This window comes from Battus philenor, unplaced genomic scaffold, assembly GCF_028537555.1.
Source record: "Battus philenor isolate CCGP_79_NKW_IND1 unplaced genomic scaffold, ilBatPhil1.0.hap1 SCAF_1, whole genome shotgun sequence".
Taxonomy (NCBI): domain Eukaryota; kingdom Metazoa; phylum Arthropoda; class Insecta; order Lepidoptera; family Papilionidae; genus Battus; species Battus philenor.
Window position 1 is genome coordinate 13,100,137 of NW_027181661.1, and position 11,592 is coordinate 13,111,728.

Genomic DNA, 11,592 nt, shown 5'->3' on the forward strand with positions numbered 1-11,592 from the left:
TGAATTCAAATGAAATAACATATAGTTGTTATCGGAATCTAATTGGTAGTAGATGTCTTTAGCTTATGCTTGTTTAGAAAAGTATCGTCTTTACCTGCGAACTAAGATAATGTTTTAACTCTTTTGTGTTTTAATCTAAGAGCTATAGGTGTAATATTATTGGATGTTTACAAGGGTAGTTAGAGGGATATTATTGTGCTGCCCAAAATTTGCCCTATAATAATCTTGTCTAACGAAATTAATTTACTAGAAAAAAAAATATAATATCACACCGCTATAGATCATGTCAGTCATAGGACGTCTACTCCTGAACATAGGCTTCCTCGTAAATATCCAATCCACCAGAGATTTCCAACAGAAACGTTTGAAAGTGGCCTACGTCAAGGATCAAAAACTTGTCGATTCAACTTGAAGATTTATTGTGTTTCTAGGTTACGGTTGCCATTGCGTAAGCTTTGCTTTAGAACTTGAATTATATTTTACATATATACACATATTCTTTGCGCTATGTGACCTGCCCATCGCTACAGTACCTTTCCAATCTGCTGAGCTATCTCAGTTACTTTCATTTGTGTACGGAACTATTAACTCATGATTCGATCTCGAAGAGCTATTTATGCAATATACCGATATTTTTGTAATAGTTTGCAGATGTCAGTAGCAGAAAATGAGACTACAATGAAGTCGCACAAACAGGTGGTTCAGTTTCGGATTCACCTTTCTTAAGATATAAAACTTTATTGGATATTTTAGTGTCAAATCATATTCCTTTAAGTATATTATATATCAACGTGGTTTCAGAAAACAATCAAAGCATTGAAGAACTTTGAAACAGAAATCTGCTACTTAGATAATTGATTTTTGATGTGTACAATTAGACTTTACTTTGTGAATTTTAACTATCTGGACACTCAATTTTTTAATGATTCAAATCAAAGCGAAAAAGATTAGCTTGAAATTATAATTGGATAGTTAATATTAATAAAATTATCTTTTGTGTTCGACCGAGAGTGACGTTCCCAAAATCGTAGCTATAAACTTCTGTTCGGCATCGCTGTACTGGACCCTGGCTAGTGTGAAAGAACACGTAATATGCAGCTTGTGCAAACTCAAGCCCAAGTATTGCCGGAGGCGAGTTTTTTTTGACGACCACGTTTTGTATTATAAATTTGAATTGCAACTTGTTCGGAATTTATGAGAGAGGCATATGATATTTGCATTAACCAAAGAAATGGAACGAACAAATAAGATTTATCCACTGTGGATGGTTAAATAGATGTGTTTCTATTTCAGGGCGCAGTTAAAACGTTACACTTCATTTGGCTGGCTTTAGCCTGAAGGCGATCACATGAAATTCTGATATTTATTTAATAGTAACTCATTACAAATTCTAGTGCACCTACATTCACGTAATATAGGAAAAGATTTAAAAATAACTTTACATGCTCGGACATATAACTTCTTTCTATTTCTCTGTTAATATTAATGACATAAAATTTAAAAGAAGAGCCATATCATAATATTGATCAACAATATCAAAAATTATACACGTAGTATAAAGAATTTGGTATATTTAGCTATCTGAAACTGTACAGATTATAATATTTATAGACAGTTCTTGTGTAAGCAGAGCTATAGCTAAGAAATGCTATTTAAATAAAAGTCGATATCGACTGTTCCAGTATCAAAATATCTTTAAATCTTGATGACCATTAAATCTATTTAAGCATTCATCGTAGTATTATAGGGTTTTATTGTAAAATAATTAGAAAAAATCTTCTACACGGATGAAATAGATACGTATTTGATGTTGCAATTTAGTTTAATAAAAGACTTCAAAGCTAAACTTACTGCAAACGCTATTTTTTGTAATAATAGAACTAAAACAAAACAAATGATGTATTAAATTTGGAACTAATTACGGGTAGGCTATAAAAACAAATTTATAACAACTTGTAATATTCAATCAACCACTGTTGTTAATATTTTAGACCAAAAGGAAACTATGTAAATATTTGAACTTTCAACCCACTACGAAAAAATATATATTACGCACACATTTTTAAAGAAACATCACATCTTTTGCCCAAATATATTAAAGAGAGTCTAGGTACTTTGAAAACATCTCTGCTCCATTTCTCGTAAGCCGATAGGTGGACTTTTACCTCGAAAACAGTTATAGAAAGAAAATTTCTTATAAAAAATCGAAAGGACTTAAAAGACATGTGTTAAAGCTAAGACAATATGACAATATCTAAATTACCCTCTTTAAACATAAAATGAATATTATTTACTGATAAGAATCGCTAATATTTGGGTGAACATAACATATTTGAAGTAGGGAATTTGCGTTATTAAAAAGTTGAAAATTTTCGGGTTTTTCACTTCATCAATTACATTTTTGGCGTGTTGTATTGCAAAGGCAAATGAAATTTTCTGATATTATTTTACGTCAATCCTATAAGTGATATAGGTGTAAGAGAAATATGTTATGTGATTTTTTTTGACAGCCTCCCATAATTAATTTAAATAAAAATTTTCATTGCAGATTTATTTAAAATTTTAAACAGTCATGAATAACTGCCTTTATATAATACAGACGACATATTATTTAGCTCGTTTGAAAAAAATACTAGCATAGGCATTATAGTTATATGGTTTTATAGAGTTCTCCGAATGAATCGGATGTTTTCTAAAAATCACGAATTCTCAAATATCAGCCGAACAATTGATTATTGCTAAACATACGTGAGAGTGAAATGAATAGGTATCGATGTCTCCCACCCCTGGGCCGTGTAAAAACATTTTGGTTGTGTTATACTCTGTATAAATAGAAATAATTGGTGTGTTTATTATATCTTTTTTCGGGCACGTTTTTCTCCTCGACAAACAGTCGTAGAAATCTTTCCACTCGTGGCACCTTGCGAACGGGATGGCAAAGCCACGGAGAAAAACACCAGCCAAGGAATTATAATCAGGCTAGTCTTCGAAACTACCACCGTTTATCCCGTCACCTACGTGTGCAAGGCATCTACTTCCACAAGTACGCCCTCTCAGAGGATTAAAGTCTCCGGTTTACCATCCGTGGCATGCCATTCGAAATCGTGGTATTCGATGTCATGGAAGACCTTAAAAACTCTGGTCTCCTCACCCTGGACGCAAAGTGCTTGACAACCCAGTTTACTAAAAAGCTGATGCTGATAAGTATATCATAGATACTCACGAACTCTCCTCGGTGGGCAAGAAACTTTTCGATCTTTAAGAGGTTCCCTGTCAGGGGTTATCTTTGACACCGCCTTCTTGCGTACTAGGTAAGAGTGAGGGTCACTCTGACAATTATTAGGGTTAGCTTAAGGTGTTCAAAAGGTGCCGTGCGGGGCGGCCTGCATGGCACCGGCTCACCCTGTCCTCCCAAGAACGGTCATCCGGTCCCTTTCCTGTGGTGAAAGTTTTGAAACCCGCTTCAAACCCTTCGCCCCTCTGCGCCTCCGGCTACATTAACCTGGGCTTAGGCTCTCTATCTGAGAGGCAAGCCTATCACTCCCGCATTCGAATCTTCAGCAGCTCTGAGCCGCCAAAATCTTCAAAGCCCCAAACCAGGGCACGTTCTCCCGCTGAGGGACATGAAGCCCTCGCGCAGTACTTAACGAATATATTACTCGACAAGGTCGCTATTCTAGCCGCCAAGCTCCGCAAAGCTTACTGGTCATTGTGGAGCACACGGCACTCCTCGCTGCTCTAAAAGCGAAATTTAATAAATTACCCTCGTCATCTCAAGGCTACAACCCATCGCACAGCGAAACTCCGTCGGGCGCGTTGCACCGGACGCTTCACACTAATACTCATGACACCTACGGCCGCGTCCGGTTAGCCCGCATTCAGGCGAAGGCGGTCAGGAAAGGCCCGTGTCGCTCCCGACTGCCGAGTAGTCCCGTCTTTGCAACACTTACACACAAAAGTCACATCACCCTACACTTACACGAATATAGTCCCATTTTGTAAATGAGATACGATCACCGAGCGTAAATTTTTTAGTTCGCGGACCTCCTGTTTTCGCTGGCACAATTCTGATGAAACTGAACAAAGCCAAAGCCGGCTAGCAGCATAACTTCGTTCAAACAACATACGGTTTAATATTTTCATGATTCTAAATATTCATATAAAAACTAGCTTTTTTATATATCGAGAACTTAATATCGATAGTATTGATATAACTTTATTATTTCTGGTTCTTGGTACAATACTTCATAGTTTTGTTGCATAGAATGCGAAGCAATAACAACGTTTTGTACGCATTCGCACAAGTACCAATATCTATTATTTTCGCTATGCTTCCCCCAGTTAACTTTATTGCTTGATATGACCGATACGGAAATTGCTGTTTTACAATAAATCAAATTTGTTACTATCAAACAAAAGTAATTTAATATGAATTCAACCAATTACTAATAAAATTAGGAGGCTACTGAGAAAAGTTCATTGATCAGAAAAGCCACCATCATTTATGTACTTATTTATATATATGTACTTATGTTACTAAATTTAAGACACACAGCATTCTTTCGGTGAGGTTAAATTTTTCGGATTAAATAACCATAGACTAGGTCAATTTTTCCATAACGTTATTATAGTATGCGGGCAACAGTAGTCTTACAACATATTTTTCATTCACGAAAATTGAATTTTAACCGCAAAGTTAACATTTTTCTTTAATTAATAACTCATAATATTTTTAGGGAGACACGAAGAAAGTACACATTAAAAGTAAATTAATGCAAAGAGAGCAAAATTTTATTCTAAGAGTTGGCTGAGAACTACATATTCTTAACAATTGGGCATCGATATTTATCCAATTTATTATTACCTAGACAATTAACAGCCTTTCTGTTATATCATCTTTTATGTTAAATGTTCTTCAAGGTTTGTGTTTTACTGGATTGCTATAAAGTTATTTAATATTAGTGTATTTATATATATCATTTATAGTCACAAAATATATTCATAATTCATAATTTAATTCATAATTAATAATTCATAATTTAACTATCTTTAAGTAAAGAACACGACTGACTCTTAATTTCGCTATTTAGTAATATAAATTTTATAATTTTTGCACGCTGAATTTTAGCAAACGTATTTATTAATATAAATGCAAAGTTAAATATGAATGACTAAGATTTTTGTAAAGCATGTTAACGTAATAAAATCTATAGTGTCGCCAAAGTAAAATAATAAAACTAGACATTACATACCTTGATGGGGAGACGGCAAAGAGTTAATAGGCTGGCTCTATTTAATGACACAATCTTTGAAAAGAGAGGTCTCACGGTGTTTTAAAGGTTGCAGATTGGAACTACGTAAGGTACTCGACAATGTACATCGCACATAGCCGGATGTTTAAACACGCCCTAAACATATTACTTTTTATTAGGCATAATAAGGACTTGAAAACAAAGTCTGTATAATTTCAAGAAGTTTTTAATTAATTTCAAGTTTATTGAGAAAGAGCAAAACTGTGTGACTAAGTTAGTTTTTGAGATGACGTATATCAAAACAAAAGTGTTGCTTTTTAGCAGAATTTTGAGCTGAATCAATAAAAGTTTCTTTACGATCAAACAATGTATTTTATAATTATTTAAATAACCACTTATTAATTAATATAATAATAAACCTACTATCCTTTTAAAAAAGTTACTTTTCAAAAATAAATCCCCCTTTTAAATACTCTTAGACTATGTTATATCAGAATAAACATTCTTATGTATAATTCTAGCTTTATGCATTAATAATACAGAATTACCACTGCTCACAAATAAGTTTCCAGAGGATAGACAGATCTTTTGCATACTATAATACCACAATTTTAGCACCTACCCGCCTGCCAAGCGTGACGATTATGGTATATCCCCCATAGATATCTTTGGTCTCTTTACAGCCGGTGTCTATGGGTTGAAACGGCGACGACGATGACATGAAACTGTGGGGATTGTGGAGTGCTTCAATTAATAATAATAATATTCGCAGAACGCTATTAATTCGACCGATGCTTATTAAGTCATTGTCGCACTGACGTTCTTATGTCATTCTTCTTACTCATAAATTTAAATGACATTTGTGGGGTTGCCCACATTACTCCCCTCCAAAGACCGTTTCATAAGCAGTAAAAATTTGTCAATTTTACTCTGCGTCCTGACCTGGTCTGTCTGAGGTCTTTCTCTTTCGTCTTCCTGGGTGGGAGTTTCTTGTAATGGGTATGCCGGTTTCAGGCTTAAAAAACGAAGACTTTGTTTTCACAATGTCTCGATATCGGCACGGGCTGCAACTGGTGTATTAGTTTTCTTAAGCGTGCAGTAAAGTCTGTTAGATCTGTCGTGGTATTCGTTTGCGACTGGAATAGTTCTTCTGGCAGTATGAGCGTTTCCCCATATACAAGTTCGGCAGAAGATGATTGGAGATCTTCTTTAAATACACTTCTGATTCCAAGGAGTACTAAGGGCAGCGACTCAGTCCAACTGTTGTGTGAATGGCACACTTTTAACTGTCGGTGGAACTTTTCCACTAGTCCATTACGCGTGGTACTAGTGCATTATTAGTTAGTACGCGTAAACAAAATCCATGCCTCTCGTGACTTCGTCAACAAAACGTTGAAACGTTTGCCCCGTGCTGTGTAGGCCAAACGTCATGTAAGGAAACTCAAATAGTCCAAACGGAGTTGTGATGGCAGTTTTTGGTATGTCTTCCTCATATATCGGGATCTGATTGTACGCTTTCACCAAGTCGATTGTTGAGACGATAGTATATCCAGTCAGATTGTGTGAGAAATCGTGTATATGACATATGGGATATCGGTCAGTAACGGTACGTTTTTTGAGCATACTATAGTCTCCGCACGGCCTCCAGTCGTTGTTCTTCTTCGGCACTAGATGAAGTGGTGAAGACCAGGGATTTTTAGAAGGTCTTGTTGTACCGTCGAGTAACATGTCTTCAAACTGTTGTTTATCAATCTTTCGAGGCATACAGTGGATTGGAGATCCGGGCGTTGTGCGAATATGATGCACTATGGAGTGACGTGTTTTATTTCGTATTCCAGATGGTCGGATTGCTGACGCGGACAGTAAGGTGATACCATCTAGTAACCTTTGATTTCTGTGATCCACGACTAAGTTGTAATGAGTCAAAAAGTCTACGCCGATTATAGGTCAAGTGACATTTGCCACTGTGAATTGCCACCGGAAGGCGCGACGTAATCCAAAATCAAGTTGTATGTGTGCGAAACCATAAGTGCCGATGATTGACCCGTTTGCTGCATAAAATTGGTAGTTGGTCTTGATTCGGCGTTCGTGTAGTGCTGACTTGGGGAAGACGCGGTGGTCGCTTCCAGTATCGACCAGAAACTGCGTTTTCGTTCGGCGATCAGTGACGAACAGGCGACCGGAGCTTTTTGAGTGGCAATGGTTAGTCGCCATTAGCGACTACTGATCGCATTTCCCGAACTTGCACAAAAATCACATGGTTTTACGCACTTATGGAATTTCGCCTCAAACTTAGAGTGATACCAGCAGGTGGGGTATTTGCGGTAGCTGGAATTTGATCTGGTGTGGCTACGACTACGCCCGCAGTAATATTTATATGAACTATGTTTCGATCTGTCTCTTACTTGACCTGCACTAGTCAGAGCGTGCACCTGTCGTGTTAGTTCTACGATTTTTTCCTTCATTTCAGCCATTTCGTCACTTTTGAATGCGCTTGCCACTTGAGAGACGTTTGGTACAAGCTCGTTTACTCTGTCCGCAAGTTCAGCTAGCGAATCCAATGACGAGATTGTGCCTGAGATGCGATGAGCGCCTGTATATTTGTGGAAAGGCGGCTAGTCCAAATAGTTTCAATAAATTTTCAGGGGCGTCAGGTCCCGCGAGCTGCTTTAGGTGTCTTAAAAATTGAGAAGGTTTTCTATCTCCCAATTCTTCCTCCATCAATAACTGTTTTAAGTTTATTTTGCGTGAATCACACAATCGCTTTATAAGTTCTTTCTTTAATGTCTCAAATTTATTATCTGCGGGAGGTGAAATAATTATATCCCGAACTTCCTTTGCATATTGTGGTTCTAAATTCGAAAGCACATAATGAAATTTTGTATTTTCACCTGTTATTCCGGATAAAACAAAATGTTTTTCTATTAGCGCAAACCACAGCTGAGGGTCGTGTGCATAAAAAGGTGGAATATTCGTTCCGACGCGTCATGTATCGGAAACAACTGATAACTGCGCACTTCCATTGTTTTTGCGTGCTTCTTTAAATGCGTCGTTTGATGTCGACATTTTTGTTTATATAGGTATTTACTGACTGCGATTATTAGATTGCCGAAATAGTTTCTAAAGGTTGTGATCTTATGTCCAGAACCGAGGTCAATGTGGAAATTGAGGAGTGCTTCAATTAAAATAATAATATTCGCAGAACGCAATGAATTCGACCGATACTTATTAAGTCAGTGTCGCACTGACGTTCTTGTGTCATTCTCCTTACTCATATTTCACTATTACTACTTACTCATTCTAACTTAAATGACATTTGTGAGGTTGCCCACAAGAAATGAGTAAATAAGATAACCGTTTATTTTTTATAATATTCAGTATTTCTTTAAAACAGAGTAATCGCCACAAAACTAAAATATAACTTGAAGTAAGGTAGGGTATTCTAATATTTGCGAACATGAGCCATACGTAGTTTAGTGCATTGACAACAAAAATACACAAAAACTGTTGTAGAAAAAACCTTCAAGAAAATAATAGTTTCTTAAATGAAATATGTAACGAATGAAAAGTGATGAATTTTGTGGAATTATGGTGGACTAGAAGATCAGGAAAATTTTGTTTAAAAATAAACGAAGCTTTACAAGCGTAATTCTATGCCCGTTGGATAAAATAGGGATCTGAGGAAAAGGCGAAAGCAAATACTTATTCACCATCTACTATACAAGGAAAAGTTAGTTTAATAGTTTCCTTCTCGTGATATCCAGAGGAAGTGCTGTCACGCATCATATTATTAGCTGCGTACTTTATGACGGGTATGAATTTCAATAACTCCTTAATTACTTCCTTTGTTTTATATAATCCAATATAAATTAAACATTGAAGAAGAAAATAAAAATTCAGGGAATCAATGAAGTGGAAAAAAGATTTCTTTACCAACATTTCCTACTTACATATTTCGATACATCTTGTTTATTATCACTTGGTAGTTTCAGCCTAAAGATGTCGATTGTAAGGCATAAGCCTCTCCCAAAGGATATATCATAATCGCCACGCTTGGCATGCGGGTTGTCGATCGCAGTATGTTATTATGATATGCAGGGAACACTGCTGCCCATCCTTTTGAAACTTATTTATAAGCAGTGATATATATGATATATATATATATTTAAAACTGTTTTTAACTTTCTTTGAATGAAAAACAAATAATTTGGTTTTTATTTTTCATTTATTGATTCTTTTTATGGATTATTAAAATAAATGCACGACTTTTTTAATTATATTTAATTTTTATCAAGTCTACAGGTAAACATTTTTTTTTAGAGTATATATTCCACAGACGTTGGTGTCCGTGTCTTTGTTATTACAAGGATATTTAATATTTCTGATATTTTTTGCTCACGTTTCTGCATGTTACAGTGTTTACTAAGTCTCTTAAACTATTTCCTAACTTAAATCCTAAACTATTTATTCTATTAAGTTAGATTAAAGTCAACTAGTCACTATCATTATTGGTATAATTCTTTGTTCGTTTTTCACACCGACCTAACAATGTCCAATTTTTACCATAATGGTTCGTGCGACCACTTTCTACAGGTAACCATCATACTGACATAATAATTTCTTAGGCTGGGCAAATTCATTTCATATAAATTATTTATGACGTAACACTTGGATTATAATGCTATAATATCACACCACTTAGCATAATTGCTAAACAATTTGTCACTTTGGTTAATGTCAATGAATATTTGGGACTATATACTCAAACATGAGTATTTAAGTTACACATTTGTTCTCCGTTGTATTAACCTTCTTCTTTCTACTACTGTTCTATCTCTGTATGGGTCCTCCTTGTAGAATATCACCACTCCCGTTTGACCTGGAATGACGTACAAAACGACTAATAGAATAACAACATCCGCCGTCGTGCCAGTCCCATGCCTAGAATAAAAAAGAAGATAGCTTGGGAGAGACTAAATCAAGCCGTTAAATAGTTAGCACTGGTCATCTGGCGGTTGTCATGTAGCCTTGCCAACTTCGTTGATATTTAAATCACGAACCGGCTACATGAGCCCAGAGAAGCTAAATGACCCTTTAAGTCTGAAAGTGGAAGGATGTTGAAACCCACGACTTAACAATTTCCATCTGTGGAGGGAGTCAAGACCCATCAGCACTGGGAATTATGAAATTCTTCCCGGACACCATCTCAGCCTACCGCGTATTCTGCGGTGTCCATTGCGGTGGACGCGGTCTTGGTCCAGCTCTTCACGGAACACGGAGGATTCTTTAAGTACCTTCAACGGCTTAAGCTCAGAGAGAATCATTCGTACTTCTGTAAACCGGGGGTGCACCAGACCGTGATCCACCTGGTAGCCGACTATCAGGCATCGGAGGATTTCGAGTCGACTCCGAATGTCGGTTAGGCAAGATTGGCGAGGACTCTAAGGTCTTGCTAATTAACGACGAGACCAACGTTTCTCAAGTTGTGTTCAACGATTGCGGTAAATGCAATAAATATGGACAAGAGTTAGAGTGTAAAAGCAATTGTGAACAGAATTCTAAAATATAGGCTAAAAAAAATTAAGTGAATAAAACAAAATCGTGAAAATGTAAAATTAAGAAAGAGAAGAAGAATGGTATCGAACAAAAGGGAGAACAAAAAAACGAAATCAAAGATCATAAGAGGAATGACAGATGTGCGCGAAAATATAATACAAAATGATAAAATATTAAAAGAAACCAAAGTCCCTGTCCCAAAAAATATAGTGGTACGAGAGGCCTCCAATAGCGGGGCCATAAAAAAGCTGCGAATTAATAAAAAAAATTCACAATATTTTATCAAATTTAGTAAGAATATTCAAAATTATTGTAAATTCCAACAAAACTACATGAATTAGTTAATACTGTTATACGTACCTATTTTAGTTTTGCACACTACCCTTTCCATTAAACTGTTACTGACAACCCTTCCGTCCCAAATTAGGAGAATTAAAGGTATATTCGCCTACTTAATACAGTATCTCTAATGTTAAACATTTAAGGTCAAGTTGATGTTTAATAAAGCTCACCTCATAAACACTTACATTTTTAGATTTATTTATGTTTTACTGTACAGGGTGATTGGATATTACTTTAAAGAGAGGAATATATAACTCATTAGCTGTCAATTAATGTGTGGTATACATTGTCCAAAAATCAATGGAACAGGGACTTTTTATTTCTAGTAATTTATTCATATTTTTTATTATTAGCATTCTTCTCTTTCATATATCATATTATCTGTCGTACTGTTTCTTTCATTTTACAATTTTCCCAGTCTTTCTCTTTCATTCCATTAGCC